We start from the raw sequence: 14,042 nt of genomic DNA, 5'->3' as shown, positions 1-14,042 counted from the left end.
GAAACTATTGAGATATAAAGCACTTTTTATTGCATCATTTTAAACTTCATTACTAATTGCTATTACTTTTCAGTTTAATAAAATGTAACTTAAACCATACTCCCAAAACCAACTTAGCAAATGCTTCTGATTTGGGGTTATATCTGAGCACCTTCAATACATCAAGTGCTTATAAACTAATAGTTACCACAGTTACTTCTTCTTCATCTTGACCCTTCATTAAGAATTCCACTTTAATTTTGACTTTTAATACTTGAATTTCCATTCTTTGTTCTCTAATCCTCTTTCTGGTGATTTTTTTTTTCTATGACTATACCTTCTACTGTCAGTTCTTGTGGACTGACTAGGTAATTCTCACAGGGCAACCTTCTGATTATCATGTTTCATTTGTACAAATCAAAGTCATTATTTCCCCCAAACCTTACACTTTCTGCTTTTTCGGCTCAATGTCATGGAATCTCTTTATAGCATCTCTTTCTTCCTCACCTCTTCTCCCCAGTCAATCTCCTATAGCTCTCATTTAGGTCTTAATTCCTCACATTGGCAAACACTCAGGAATTACCCTTTTCAGTAAAATATATTACTCAATTCTATATGTAGGGCTTTACTTGCCTATCTATTAGACTCTACTTAACCTCAGAGACCTTTATATTTCCTGATTCTAGCACAAGTATTAATTAAGGTACAAGTAATTATTTCCATCTAGATTCTTCTTTTAACTCTTGACCTCATCCTTCTCTTGTTTTATTTTTGATTCAGCCCATTTTTGCAACCAAATTTTAATTTAGTTTAAATCTAGTACAGTGTATAAGTTCTTTCTGAATTAGATAAAGTGTTCTTTGCTGGCATCAGGGCAGAAGGCATATGTCAAATGACTTTATCTAATCCATGCAGTGAGCTGTGAATCAGGTTCATGTTTTCTGAAACATATTAAAAAGTTCCTTTCAAATGTCCACACACTGAATCTTTATTTTTAAATAACTTTTGTTAGGATATCATTTATACAAATAAAATTCACACAACGTAGGTTAACTTAGGTGAACAGTTTGATGATTTTTCTACACCCATGTAACCAACCCCATAATGAAGATTTAGAACAATTTTACCACTCCATATCTGCCTCCTGCCACGTGGCAGTCTGCACTACACCATATTTACTAGGCAACCGGTTTCCTGTGGAAGTTTGCTTTCAACTCAGGCCCAAGTGGTAATTCTAGGAATCATATGCTCCTGAAATGTTCCTCCAAGATTCTCTATTGAGAAAGCTTAACACTGTGCTTACTTTCAAAGTAAAATATTTAACAGTATTTCACTATATATTACAGAACATAAATTGAAAAATACATTCAAGTCTGGTGATAAAAATCATGTATGATAAGTGTGTGTTTAAATTTATAAGCCAAGGATAGAGGGAATATTCCTCAACATCTTAAAAGCCATCTATGAAAAGCCCACAGCAAATATCATTCTCTATGGGGAAACACTGGGAGCCTTTCCCCTAAGATCAGGAACAAGATAGGGATGTCCACTCTCACCCCTGCTATTCAACATAGTATTAGAAGTCCTAGCATCAGCAATCAGGCAACGAAAAGAAATAAAAGGCATTCAAATTGGCAAAGAAGGAGTCAAACTCTCCCTCTTCGCAGATGACATGATACTCTACATAGAAAACCCAAAAGACTCCACCCCAAGATTGCTAGAACTCATACAGCAATTTGGCCGTGTGGCAGGACACAAAATCAATGCCCAGAAGTCAGTGACATTTCTATACACTAACAATGAGACTGAAGAAAGAGAAATTAAGGAGTCAATCCCATTTACAATTGCACCCAAAAGCATAAGATACCTAGGAATAAACCTAACCAAAGAGGTAGAGGATCTGTATCCTAAAACTACAGAACACTTCTGAAAGAAATTGAGGAAGACACAAAGAGATGGAAAAACACTCCATGCTCATGGATTGGAAGAATTAGTATTGTGAAAATATCAATGTTACCCAGGGTAATTTACACATTTAATGCAATCCCTATCAAAATACCATGGACTTTCTTCAGAGAGTTAGAACAAATCATCTTAAGATTTGTGTGGATCAGAAAAGACCCCAAATAGTCAGGGGAATATTAAGAAAGAAAACCATAGCTGGGGGTATCACAATGCCAGATTTCAGGTTGTACTACAAAGCTGTGGTCATCAAGACAGTGTGGTACTGGCACAAAAACAGACACATAGATCAATGGAACAGAACAGAGAATCCAGAAGTGGACCCTCAACTTTATGGTCAACTAATATTCGATAAAGGAGGAAAGACTATCCACTGGAAGAAAGACAGTCTCTTCAATAAATGGTGCTGGGAAAATTGGACATCCACATGCAGAAGAATGAAACTAGACCACTCTCTTGCACCAGACACAAAGATAAACTCAAAATGGATGAAAGATCTCAATGTGAGACAAGATTCCATCAAAATCCTAGAGGAGAACACAGGCAACATCCTTTTTGAACTGGTCAGAGCCACTTCTTGCAAGATACATCCATGAAGGCAAGAAAAACAAAAGCAAAAATGAACTATTGGGACTTCATCAACATAAGAAGCTTCTGCGCAGCAAAAGAAACAGTCAACAAAACTAAAAGATAACCTACAGAACGGGAGAAGATATTTGCAAATGACGTATCAGATAAAGGGCTAGTTTCCAAGATCTATAAAGACCTTATTAAACTCAACAGCAAAGAAACAAACAATCCAATCATGAAATGGGCCGAGGAAGAGACAGAAAGTAAAGGGGAGCAGAGAGGAAAAGAAGAAATGGAAAGACAAATTAAGAACTGATGCCTAGAATGTAATTAAGAAAAGAAGAGAGACCAACAAAGGCAAATATGCCCGTATTAGTTTTCTATTGCTCCTATAAGAAGAAACTATCAATGTTGTGGATAAACTATCAATGTTGTGGATAAAATGTTGTGGATCTCTTCTATTACAGAGAAAGAAGCCAAAATGGGCTTCACTGGTTAAAATAAAAATGTTGTCACATTGCATTCCTTCTGGACAATCTAGGGGAGAATTAATTATTTGCTTTTTCCAGCTTCTAGAGGCCATTTGCTATCCTTGTTTCATAGTCCTTTCCTCCATTATGAAAGCCAGAGATTCTATTACTCTGACCTGTGTTTCTGTCATCACATCTTTTCTGATCTGACCCTCCAGTCTCCTCCTCTTACGAGAACCCATATCATTACACTGGATCCATCTGGATAATTCAGGATAATATCTATGCCCATTCCAAGATCCTAAACTTATTTATATCTACAGGTCCATTTTTCTATGTAAGGGAAACATATTTACAACTTTTGGGAATTAGGACACGGCAATCTTTGGGAAAACCCCAAATTATTCTGCCTATCACAACAATGATTTAACTAGAAAAGTAGAATTAATATAAGATAGTGTATTTCTTGAAATCCAAGTAAAGTACATGCCTAAAGGAAAGAATATGCATATCTATGTCAAATGTCTACTGATAGGTCAAGGAAAATGAGGACTGGAAAATGATTTCATAGAGGAATTTGAATAAAAATTTAGAAGCAGTCTTTTGGCATGAATTCAATAGAGTATATATAAAAAGAATTTTAAGCAACTAGCATGAAAAACTTTCTCAAGGAATTTTGCTCCAACGGGGAATAGTATGTGGCTATAAATGGGAGAGTAGCTGTCATTAGAAATTTAACTTTTAATGAGAGAAATAATGTGTATAAATCAATGCATACGCATCATATATGTGCAAACGTAATAATATATATGCTGATAGTAATGATTTAGATAATTTTGAATGAAAAGAGTGTCAAATTGCTGTATAGTCCTTGAGTAGGCAGATGGCAAGGATTGACATTCATACACACGGAACATGCCCATGATAATGGGAGGAAAGAAAGGTAGATAGATACATTGATACATTGATATGAGGTGATCCTGTATTTTTAATGTTTGCTTTATTCTCAAGAGATGGGAAGTAATTTTAGAATGAAAATGAAACAGAAGGCATTAAGATTTACAGTAGAAATGAGAAAACTTAAAATAGTCATCCAGGAGAGTGAGTGACTGACTTGGGGAAAGATTCTATGATTTCTCTGCAGCACTAAGGGAACACTTGAAGTTTGATCTCATAAAATTATCATGCTACAAGGCACCATGTGTGTGTTTCCAGTCCCACCTAATTATACAAATACAGAATCAGAACTGGCAAAATGTTGAATTTTAAAGGTCAAATGGATTAAGCAAAAGAAGGAAAAGGAAGTTTAATATAAAAGTAATTATTTTCTTTGGATGGTCAAGCTTATCTAGGGTAAGGAAAAAAGAGAAGACGTTATGGAATTCAAAGTAAATAAAAATTTAATAAATATGAATAGATTGTTGATGCTACTAGTGTTCTAAAGCATATGAGCTGTATATATAAGAGACATTAGAGAGCAAGATGCTTGAAACTGCAATTATGATAGGGTTACAGTAATTGGTAATGACTAGATCTAGGATATGCCTAGGAAGTGAATGGTCAAAGCAACTAAAATCAACATCACATGGAGGTGAAGATGCCAAGGATTTGAGTAGTCAACAGTGGTGCTATAACAACTTATATAGATAGTGAAATCACCCCAAAATATAACAGAAATATTAAAGATAATGACAAAAATTCAGGAACTGAATGTTTCAAAGACAAACAAGATGATCTAAGTTTTTTAGATGATTTCAATAAGTATGAGTAGTAGAGGATAATCTATTGATAAGTAATTTATGATAGAGATTTTTAGGAAAAAGAGAGAAAATTAAAGTTTCAATTAGAAGAACAATTACTCTCTTTTCTGAGGCTATTACAGAGAAAGCATTTACAATTTGAGTAGACTGAAGGAAAGGTAGTGTTTTCAGAGGAAGATCAAGTTTCTGTCAGAACAGCAAAGAACAGCAAAAAGAAGAAGGGAACATTCTGAAATGTTGAGACAATGGGACATTATGCTGATTAGTGACTATGAGTTCCAGTGGTACAGTGGAAAGTTTTTAAAAGTTGGGGAGGAGTTGGGAGATGGGGTAAAAATTGAGAAGATACAGACCTGCATGTGAATTCTATTAGGAGAATGTGGGATGGCTCATATAGGAAATAATAATTTTTGTGGTATTAGATGAAAAGAAGCATAAAGAATGGAAGCAAAGCCATATATATATATGGAGGCCAAAGGAGACTAGATTTCCTTTCAAAAGAATGTAGAATTCTGAGACCTCTTCTTTACAATTGTCAGTGTTGGAGTTGGGGAGAGTGGTTATGTCTTAGCTCCCAGCTCTCTGTTCCACCCCCACCCTCTTCTTCCTTTTGTGGCTCTTTAGTTCTGTCTTCAATTTTACCAATGTTCATGTGAAGCTGGAGAAGCAATTTTTGGCACGTGAATAGCCAATGGGTTCCTTCTTTGTTTTGTTGTTAAATGTTGGACTCTGGGATCCCTGCGTGGTGCAGCGGTTTGGCGCCTGCCTTTGGCCCAGGGCATGATCCTGGAGACCCAGGATCCAATCCCACATCGGGCTCCCGGTGCATGGAGCCTGCTTCTCCCTCTGCCTGTGTCTCTGCCTCTCTCTTTCTCTCTCTCTCTCTGTGTGACTATCATAAATAAATAAATAAATAAATAAATAAATAAATAAATAAATGTTGGACTCTTTTCTTTTAAAAAGAAAAAGATTTTTATTTATTCATGAGGAACACAGAGAGAGAGAGAGAGACAGAGACACAGGCAGAGGGAGAAGCAGACTCCATTTAGGGAGCCTGACGTGGGACTCGATCCCAGGGCTCCAGGATCACGCCCTGGGCTAAAGGCAGTGCTAAACCGCTGAGCCACCGGGGCTGCCGTCCTGGGCTCCTTTTTGACTCCTTTTTTGATGGCTTGTTATTTTCTGCTTTTGTTAAGTAAGAACTTTTAAACTGGTTGTGATTTTATTGTTATGTTTACTGTTGCTCTAAAGAAATTCTGCTTTCTACTTTTTTTAAAGTTGTTTGCTTAATTAAGATGAGGCCACAATAGTGAAAAATCAACTGATATCAAGAAAAGTATAAGGGTCTTATTACAGTCATACAATCGTTAATTGTACTTCAGCCGCCTAAGAGCCCTTGTTTACTTCTTTCTATTAAACTCAGCCTCCTTCTCTATAAAGGGAGATAATAGTATTAAATTAATAAGAGTGTTGTGGGAACTACACAAGATATGCTTAGCATGGTATTCTGGTCAAATTAAGCACTCAAATGTATTCAAGATTCCTATTAATATGAACATTAAATAGCACCTCAGTGAAAATGTAATTACTTGATCTTAACTAATAAGTCATAAATCATAAAACTCTAGAAAGAGTGTCTAAAGAAAGCACACACATCTTGGCTATAATATTTCATTGTCATTAATCACTACATTTATCATTCTCAACATATCTCAGGCTCCTATAGGAAAATAATCTATAGATGGGTTTCCTAATTGGCCATGTACATTTTGAAATAATTTAAGAAATGCAGTTATATTTGATTTCACAGTGAGTTTTAGTAATTATTTTAGAAGAGGATTTTAAAGGTGTAATGCTGATCAAATTTTCCATTACATTTCACACATTACCTCTGTAAAAGTTGCCTTTCTGAAAATTCTATTAGCACCCAATAAGATAGCAGTTGATAGTCAGATTTATTACATTCAGGCTAATCTAACTTCAGATCTGTTCACGGATTTTATTTGGGACACATGGTTGGCTCAGTGTTTGAGCATTTGCCTTTGGCTCAGGGCATGATCCCAGGGTCTGTGATCCCGGTCCTGGCATCAGGGTCCCTTCAGGGAGCCTGCTTCTTCTCCCTCTGCCTATGTCTCTGCCTCTCTCTGTGTGTCTCTCACGAGTAAATACATAAAATCTTAAAAAAAAAGAAAAAGAAAAAGATGAGTGACAGAAAGGGGGAAAAATTCTATTCAAAAAGAAAGGTTGAAATTCTGAATATTCACTGTCCATACTTACTAAATATTTACATGGCACCTACTCTCTGTCTTTTCTCTAAAAACATCCTTTTCCTTTTGGGAACCATTAATTTCTGAAAGTGCTACAAATCTTTAATTTGGATAAGACCAGCCCTTGGCTAGTCAAAATGGATGTGAGCAAAGATGTACTGCTGATGACCCAAAACTAAGCCAATCAGACTACAGCATGCAACCTTCAGATGGAGAAAATATGGAGGAGGGTGGAGATGAAACATGCAGAAATGGAACTTGGCCCTAATATTACTGAATCTGACACCCTCACTACTCCACCACCTCTATATTTTCAGGTATAAAGCAGTCGAATTATGCTGTTTAAGCTATCTTGAGTTTTCTGTTACAACTCAGAGTATCTTGAGTAATATACTACTTTTAGCCTGTCAATCTTTGAAATGAAGTTATTTTGACTTTGAATATCGTCTAATGTGGAGGTTGATCCTATATCTTAATTTCACATATGTAATTGCTAGCAACTCAGTACCCATCCAGGAGAACAAAACCCATACAAGGTAACAAAAACAAAAAAGATGTTTAATATAGAAAATCAATTATGAGACTGTTAGCTATAAGAGCAATCAGGAAATATAAGTTAACTCTTGAGTTTAGCAAATTTAGGAAGATGCTCTTAAACCTTTGCCTCCTGTGACCAGGGATGGAGATTTGCTACCACATTTCTAGCAGCCAGAGCCATACACCAGGAACTATAACCATGGTAAATCCTACTTGCAGGAGTTCAGTCACGGAAAGAAGTAGCCACTGCTATTTTGTCAGAGTAGGAGACTGAGGGGGAGAAACATTTGGGCTACTTCCCTCCATTCACCCAACAATCTTCTGCCAGTAGCTTCTATTAATCAAAGCAATTGGCAAGGTGACCTGAAAACAAAAATCTCTTAAGAGTTGGTTCTTCTGCCAAAAAGTGCAGAGTATGAAAATGAGAAAAAACAGCTAAAAATTGGCACATGGGAATATAATTTGTCCTTGAATATTGACTAGCTAGTGTAAGTGGTACTGTTTGCTGCAAGAGATAAACTCCAGATCTCGAGACCTTAATAAATAGGAAGTTTATTTAACACTTAATTAAGCCTCATCAAAAAAATTTAGCCTAATCATGGGTTTCAGGGCACTAGAGGCACAGGATCTTTCTATTTTAGAATACCACCATCCTAATTGGTCTTTATAGTATTTTCCACTTAATTGTCAAAGGTGAAAAAGAGATGAAAGAACATGCCTGGGAGATCTTATGTATCGTGCCTGGGCTTTGTGTATCTTAATTCTGCTCATGTTCCACTGGCTATATCTCAGTCACCTGGATGTACTTGCCTCCAAAGGACTAGGGAATGTACTGTAGCTATGTACCCATCAGGAAAATGAAAATGTTTGTTGAATACCTGTATTGTCTCAGGCAATCATGGTTATAAAGTTATTTCTACTAAGTGAAATCTATGTAATTTTTATTCAATGTTCTTATACTTGACAGCTTTGATTTTTCTTCATAATATGCTTCAAGTCCCTGAGTATCATAGTTACTATTCTCAGTATGACCTCCAAAAAAATTTGATGTATAAAGCCGTTAGATATGCTTGTATGTAAAGCATAACTTTGACACTTCATGTATAGCCAGGCACTCTTTTTATTATCCCCCGGCTTTGTTGAAATATAGTTGACTTTGCATAAGTTTAAGAGGTACATGTGTTGATTAAAATACACTTATATATTGCAAAATAATTACCACCATAGCACTAGCTAATATTTCATATCCTAGAATTACCATTTATTTTTTGTGATAAGAATATTTGAAATCTCTCTTAGGAACTTTCAAGTATATAATATAGTATTGATGATGATCTCACCATGCTATAAATTAGCTCCTCAAAATGTATTCATCATCAAACTGGAAATTTGTACCCACTGACCAATATTTCCACCTCTACCACCCTTGCCCAGCCCATTCTACTCTGTTTCTATGAGTTTGGCTTTTTTAGATTATACATATAGGCAAGATCACATAGTATTTGTCTTTTCCTTGGCTGACATACTTCACTTAGCATATTACCCTCAAGGTTCATCCACATTGTTACACACAGCAGGATATCCTTCTTTCTCATGGCTGAATAATATTCGTGTGTGTGTATGTGTGTGTGTTTATATATGGCACATCTTTAACCATTCATCCATTGACTGAAACAGGTTGTTTCTACATCTTTGCTGTTGTGGATAATGCTGCAATAAACATGAGAGTACAGGGGATCCCTGGGTGGCTCAGCGGTTTAGTCCCTGCCTTTGGCCCAGGGCAAGATCCTAGAGTCCCAGGATAGAGTCCCACATGGGGCTCCCAGCATGGAACCTGCTTCTCCCTCTGCCTGTGTCTCTGCCTCTCTCTATATATATATGCCTCTCATGAATAAATAAACAAACTCTTAAATGACAAGGATATTTTTCCCTGTTTTCCTCTAGGAGCTGTATGGTTTCAGGTCTTATGGTTAAGTCTTTAGTCTATTTTAAGTTAATTTTTGTGAGTGATGTAGGGTCCAATTTAATTTTTCTGCGTGTGGTTAATGCAGTTTTCCCAATATATATATTTTTTTATTTATGATAGTCACACACAGAGAGAGAGAGAGGCAGAGACATAGGCAGAGGGAGAAGCAGGCTCCATGCACCGGGAGCCCGACGTGGGATTGGATCCCGGGTCTCCAGGATCGCGCCCTGGGCCAAAGGCAGGCGCTAAACCGCTGCGCCACCCAGGGATCCCTTCCCAATATAATTTATTAAAGAAACGATCCTTTTCCCATTGAGTATTCTTGGCTTTCTTGTCAAATATTAGTTAATTACACATGCAAGGGTTTATTAAGCTCTTGATTCTGTTCTATTGGTCTATACGTCTATTTCTATGCCAGTACTGTACTGTTTGAATTACTATAGGTTTGTAATATAGATTGAAATCAGGAAGTATGATGCCTTCTGTTTTGTTTTTCTTTCTCTGTATTTCTTTGGATACTAGCAGTCTTTGTGATTCCATACAAATTTGAGGACTGTTTTTTCCTAATTATGTGAAAAAAGCTATTGGAATTTTTGGTAGAAATTGCATTGAATCTATAGATGCAATGGATATTTTATCAATATTATTTTTTCTGGTCCGTGGTCACAGGATCTTTCCATTTGTGTCTTTGTCAGTTTTTCCAGCAGTCTTATAGTTTTTGGTGTATAGATTTTCAGCTTCTGGCTAAATGTATTCTGATATATTTTACTATTTTTGATGTTGCTGTGAATGCAATTTCTCTTTCTTTTTCAGATATCTTATTGTTAGAATATAGAATTGCAACTGATTTCTGTATGTTGATTTTGTATTCTGCAATTTTTTTCTGAAATTTTTTGACTAATGCTAAGTTTTTAGGATTTTTATATATAATATTATATCATCTACAAAGAAAAGCAATTTTACTTCCTTTCTGATTTGGATGCCTGTTATTTCTTTATTTTGTCTGATTACTCTGGCTAGGACTTCTAGAACCATATTAAATAAGATCATGGGCACCCTTTTCTTTGTCCCAATCTTAGAGGAAGAGCTTTCAATCTCTGACCATTAAGTATGGTTTTAGCTGTGGGCATGTCATGTATAGCTTTTTTTTTTTTTTTTTTTTAATTTTTTTATTTATTTATGATAGTCACAGAGAGAGAGAGAGAGAGGCAGAGACACAGGCAGAGGGAGAAGCAGGCTGCATGCACCGGGAGCCCGACGTGGGATTCGATCCCGGGTCTCCAGGATCGCGCCCTGGGCCAAAGGCAGGCGCCAAACCACTGCGCCACCCAGGGATCCCTATAGCTTTTGTTATGTTATGGTGTGTTCCTTCTATACCAGATTTGTTGATTTTTTTATATATATATATATAATGAAAGTATGTTGTATTTTGTTCAATGCTTTTCCTGTACCTATTGAGATGATCATATGATTTTTATTTTTCATTTTATTAATGTGGTAGATCATATTTATTGATTTTTGTGTGTTATATCATCCTTGCATCCCAGAGATAAATCTTACCTGGTCATGGTACATGATTCTTTTAATGTGTTGTTGAATTCACCTTGCTAATATTTTGTTGAGAATTTTTGAATCCATTAGGAATATTAATCTATAGTTTTCTTGTACTGTCCTTATCTAGTTTTGGCATCAGAGTAATGTTGGCCCTGTAAAATTAATTTAGAAGTGATTTCTTGTCTTCAGTTTTGCAGAAGAACTTAAGAAGAATTGGTGTTAATTCTTCTTTAAATATTTGGTATAATTCAGTAGTAAAACCATATGGTCCTGGAACTTTCTTTGTTGAGAGATATTACTGAACTGATATTACTGAACTGGCCCCCTCCTGGAGCCATGTTTTAAATTATTTTCTGTCTGTTTCGTAACTCTTTTGTTACTTTCTACCTCCTGCCACCTTCCTTCGTGAATTAATGATTTTCCATATAGTATGCTCTAATTCCCTTCCTTTAACCTTTTGTGGACCTACTACAGATGTTTTCTTTGTACTTACTATTAGGCTCAGATAAAATATCTTAGAGATACAACAGTCTATTTTATGCTGATAACAACTTAATTTTGATCACATACAAAAATTCTTTTTACCCCTCTTTTAGTTTATTTATTTTTTTTAGATTTTATTTATTTACTCATGAGAGACACACAGAGAGAGAAGCAGAGACACAGGCAGAGGAGAAGCAGGCTCCCCACAGAGAGCCCCATGCAGGAATCAATCCCAGGATCCTGGGATCATGCCCAGAGCCAAAGGCAGATGCTCAACCACTAAGCCACCCAGGCGTCCCTCTTTTATGTTTTTAGTACCACAGTTTACCTCTATATATTGCATATTAATTAACAAATGTTAGTAGCTATAGATATTTTTAATACTCCTTTCTTTTAGCCATATACTGTAGTTAACTGAATAGCACATCACCATATTACAGTATTAGAATATTCTACATTTGACTATGTATTTACCTTTATTAGTATGTTGTATATTTTCATATCTTTTTATGTCACTAATAAGTGTCCTTTCATTTTGACTTGAAGAATTGCAGAATTCCTTGGAAGGCAATTCTGGTTATTAGGTATTTGTCTTAAAAAAATCTTTATTTCTCAGGGCCCTGGGTGGCACAGTCAGTTAAGCATTCAGTTCTTGATTTCAACTCAGTCATGATCTCAGAGCTGTGAGATCAAGCCCCACGTGGGGCTGCCTGCTCAAAGGGGGTCTACTTGAGATTCTCTCTGCCTCTCTGTCCCTCCTGCTCATGTACTCTCTCTCTCAAATAAATAAAGATTTTTAAAAGTTCTTTATTTCTCCTTCATTTCTGAAGAATAACTATGCAAGATGGAGTATTTTTCACTGGCAGTTTACTCTTTCAACACTTTTTATATATCATCTCACTCTCTCCTGGCCTGTACATGTTTTTATTTATTTATTTATTTATTTATTTATTTATTTATCTATCTATCTATCTATCTATCTATCATCTATCTATTTATTTTTCTGAAAAAATCCACTAGTACACCAACAGAGGTTCTTTTGTAGGTTCAATTTTCTTTTCTCTTGCTCTTTAAGATTCTTTCTTTGTATTTTATTTTTGCTGTGTGTCTTAAGGAAGATCTTTTTGAATTGAATTATGGTGTGATCTATTAGCTTTTTGAACTTGGGTGTGTAATCTCCCTCGAGGTGTAGGAGGTTCTCAACCATTCTTTCTTTCTTTTTTTTTTTTTTTAAGATTTATTTATTTATTTATTCATGATAGACAGAGAGAGAGGCAGAGACACAGGCAGAGGGAGAAGCAGGCTCCATGCCAGGAGCCCTATGTGGGACTCGATCCCAGGACTCTAGGATCGCACCCTGGGCCAAAGGCAGGTGCCAAACCGCTGAGCCACCCAGGGATCTCCTCCATTATTTCTTTAAATTAGTTTTCTACCCTCCTCTCCCTCTACTTCTGGAACTCTGTTAGTTTGCATAGTGGTTCTTTTGATAGTATCCCATAAATCACCCAGGCTGTCATCACTCTTTCACTTTTTTCTTTTTTCTCTTCTGGATAATGTCAAGGTTTCTATCTTCCAATTCACAGATTCTTTTTTTCTTTTTGATCTATTCTTTTTTTTTTAAGATTTTATTTATTTATTCATGAGAGACACACACAGAGAGGCAGAGACACAGGCAGAGGGAGAAGCAGGCTCCATTCAGGGAACCTGATATGGGACTCGATCCTGGGACTCCAGGATCAGGCCTTGGGCCAAAGGCAGGCACTATCTATCCATCTGCAAAGCTCACTCCTGCTGCAGCCTTTAGGAATGTGCACAGGGAGCACGTTGCAAAGCAAGGGATGTGTGAGTGAGGTGCATGGGATCAATGGGTGGTTGTAGGCCAGTTGTGGGGATTCACAGGTAAGAGAAGCTTTCCTATTAGTTTATGGGTGGGCTTCTTAATGAAGCCTACAATGCAGTAAGTAGGATCCACATCCATTGAATGGCCTCAGGGAATCTTATCTGTGTTCTCCCAATCTCTTCCCTCCTCCTAGTCATAGAGATCCTGATTTAGTATTCTAGATGTTGTGAGAGAAAAATGAGTTTCTTTGGTATCATCCAGCACAGCTGCAGAAATTGAGCACTCACTCACCTGCTCTCTCTTTCCCTGCACAAGAAATTACAGCCCAGAAGGTTCAGTTAGCCTCAAACTATACTGCCTTGAGGGACAGGTGAAAGAGGCAGAAGTAAGCTATTCTCTTACCCATTTCAGTGTGTCCAAACTCGTATATTTTTGGTTCAGTGGCATGGTCAAACATCCCCTCCATGAACGTGGACTTCCACAAAGACTTCCTTTTTTTTTTTTTTTTTTTTTTAGAGGTTATTATTACATTTATTAACATTTAGCTGGTAAAGGCGACTAACATTAAACTGACCAGGGACTCGACATAGTGGGATCACAGTGATGGAAAGCACCTACAATTCTCTGAGTTTCTGGCTCACGGGAGAAAAATCC

This window comes from Canis lupus, chromosome 21, assembly GCF_011100685.1.
Source record: "Canis lupus familiaris isolate Mischka breed German Shepherd chromosome 21, alternate assembly UU_Cfam_GSD_1.0, whole genome shotgun sequence".
NCBI classification, from domain to species: domain Eukaryota; kingdom Metazoa; phylum Chordata; class Mammalia; order Carnivora; family Canidae; genus Canis; species Canis lupus.
Note: the sequence above shows the minus strand (reverse complement) of the source record.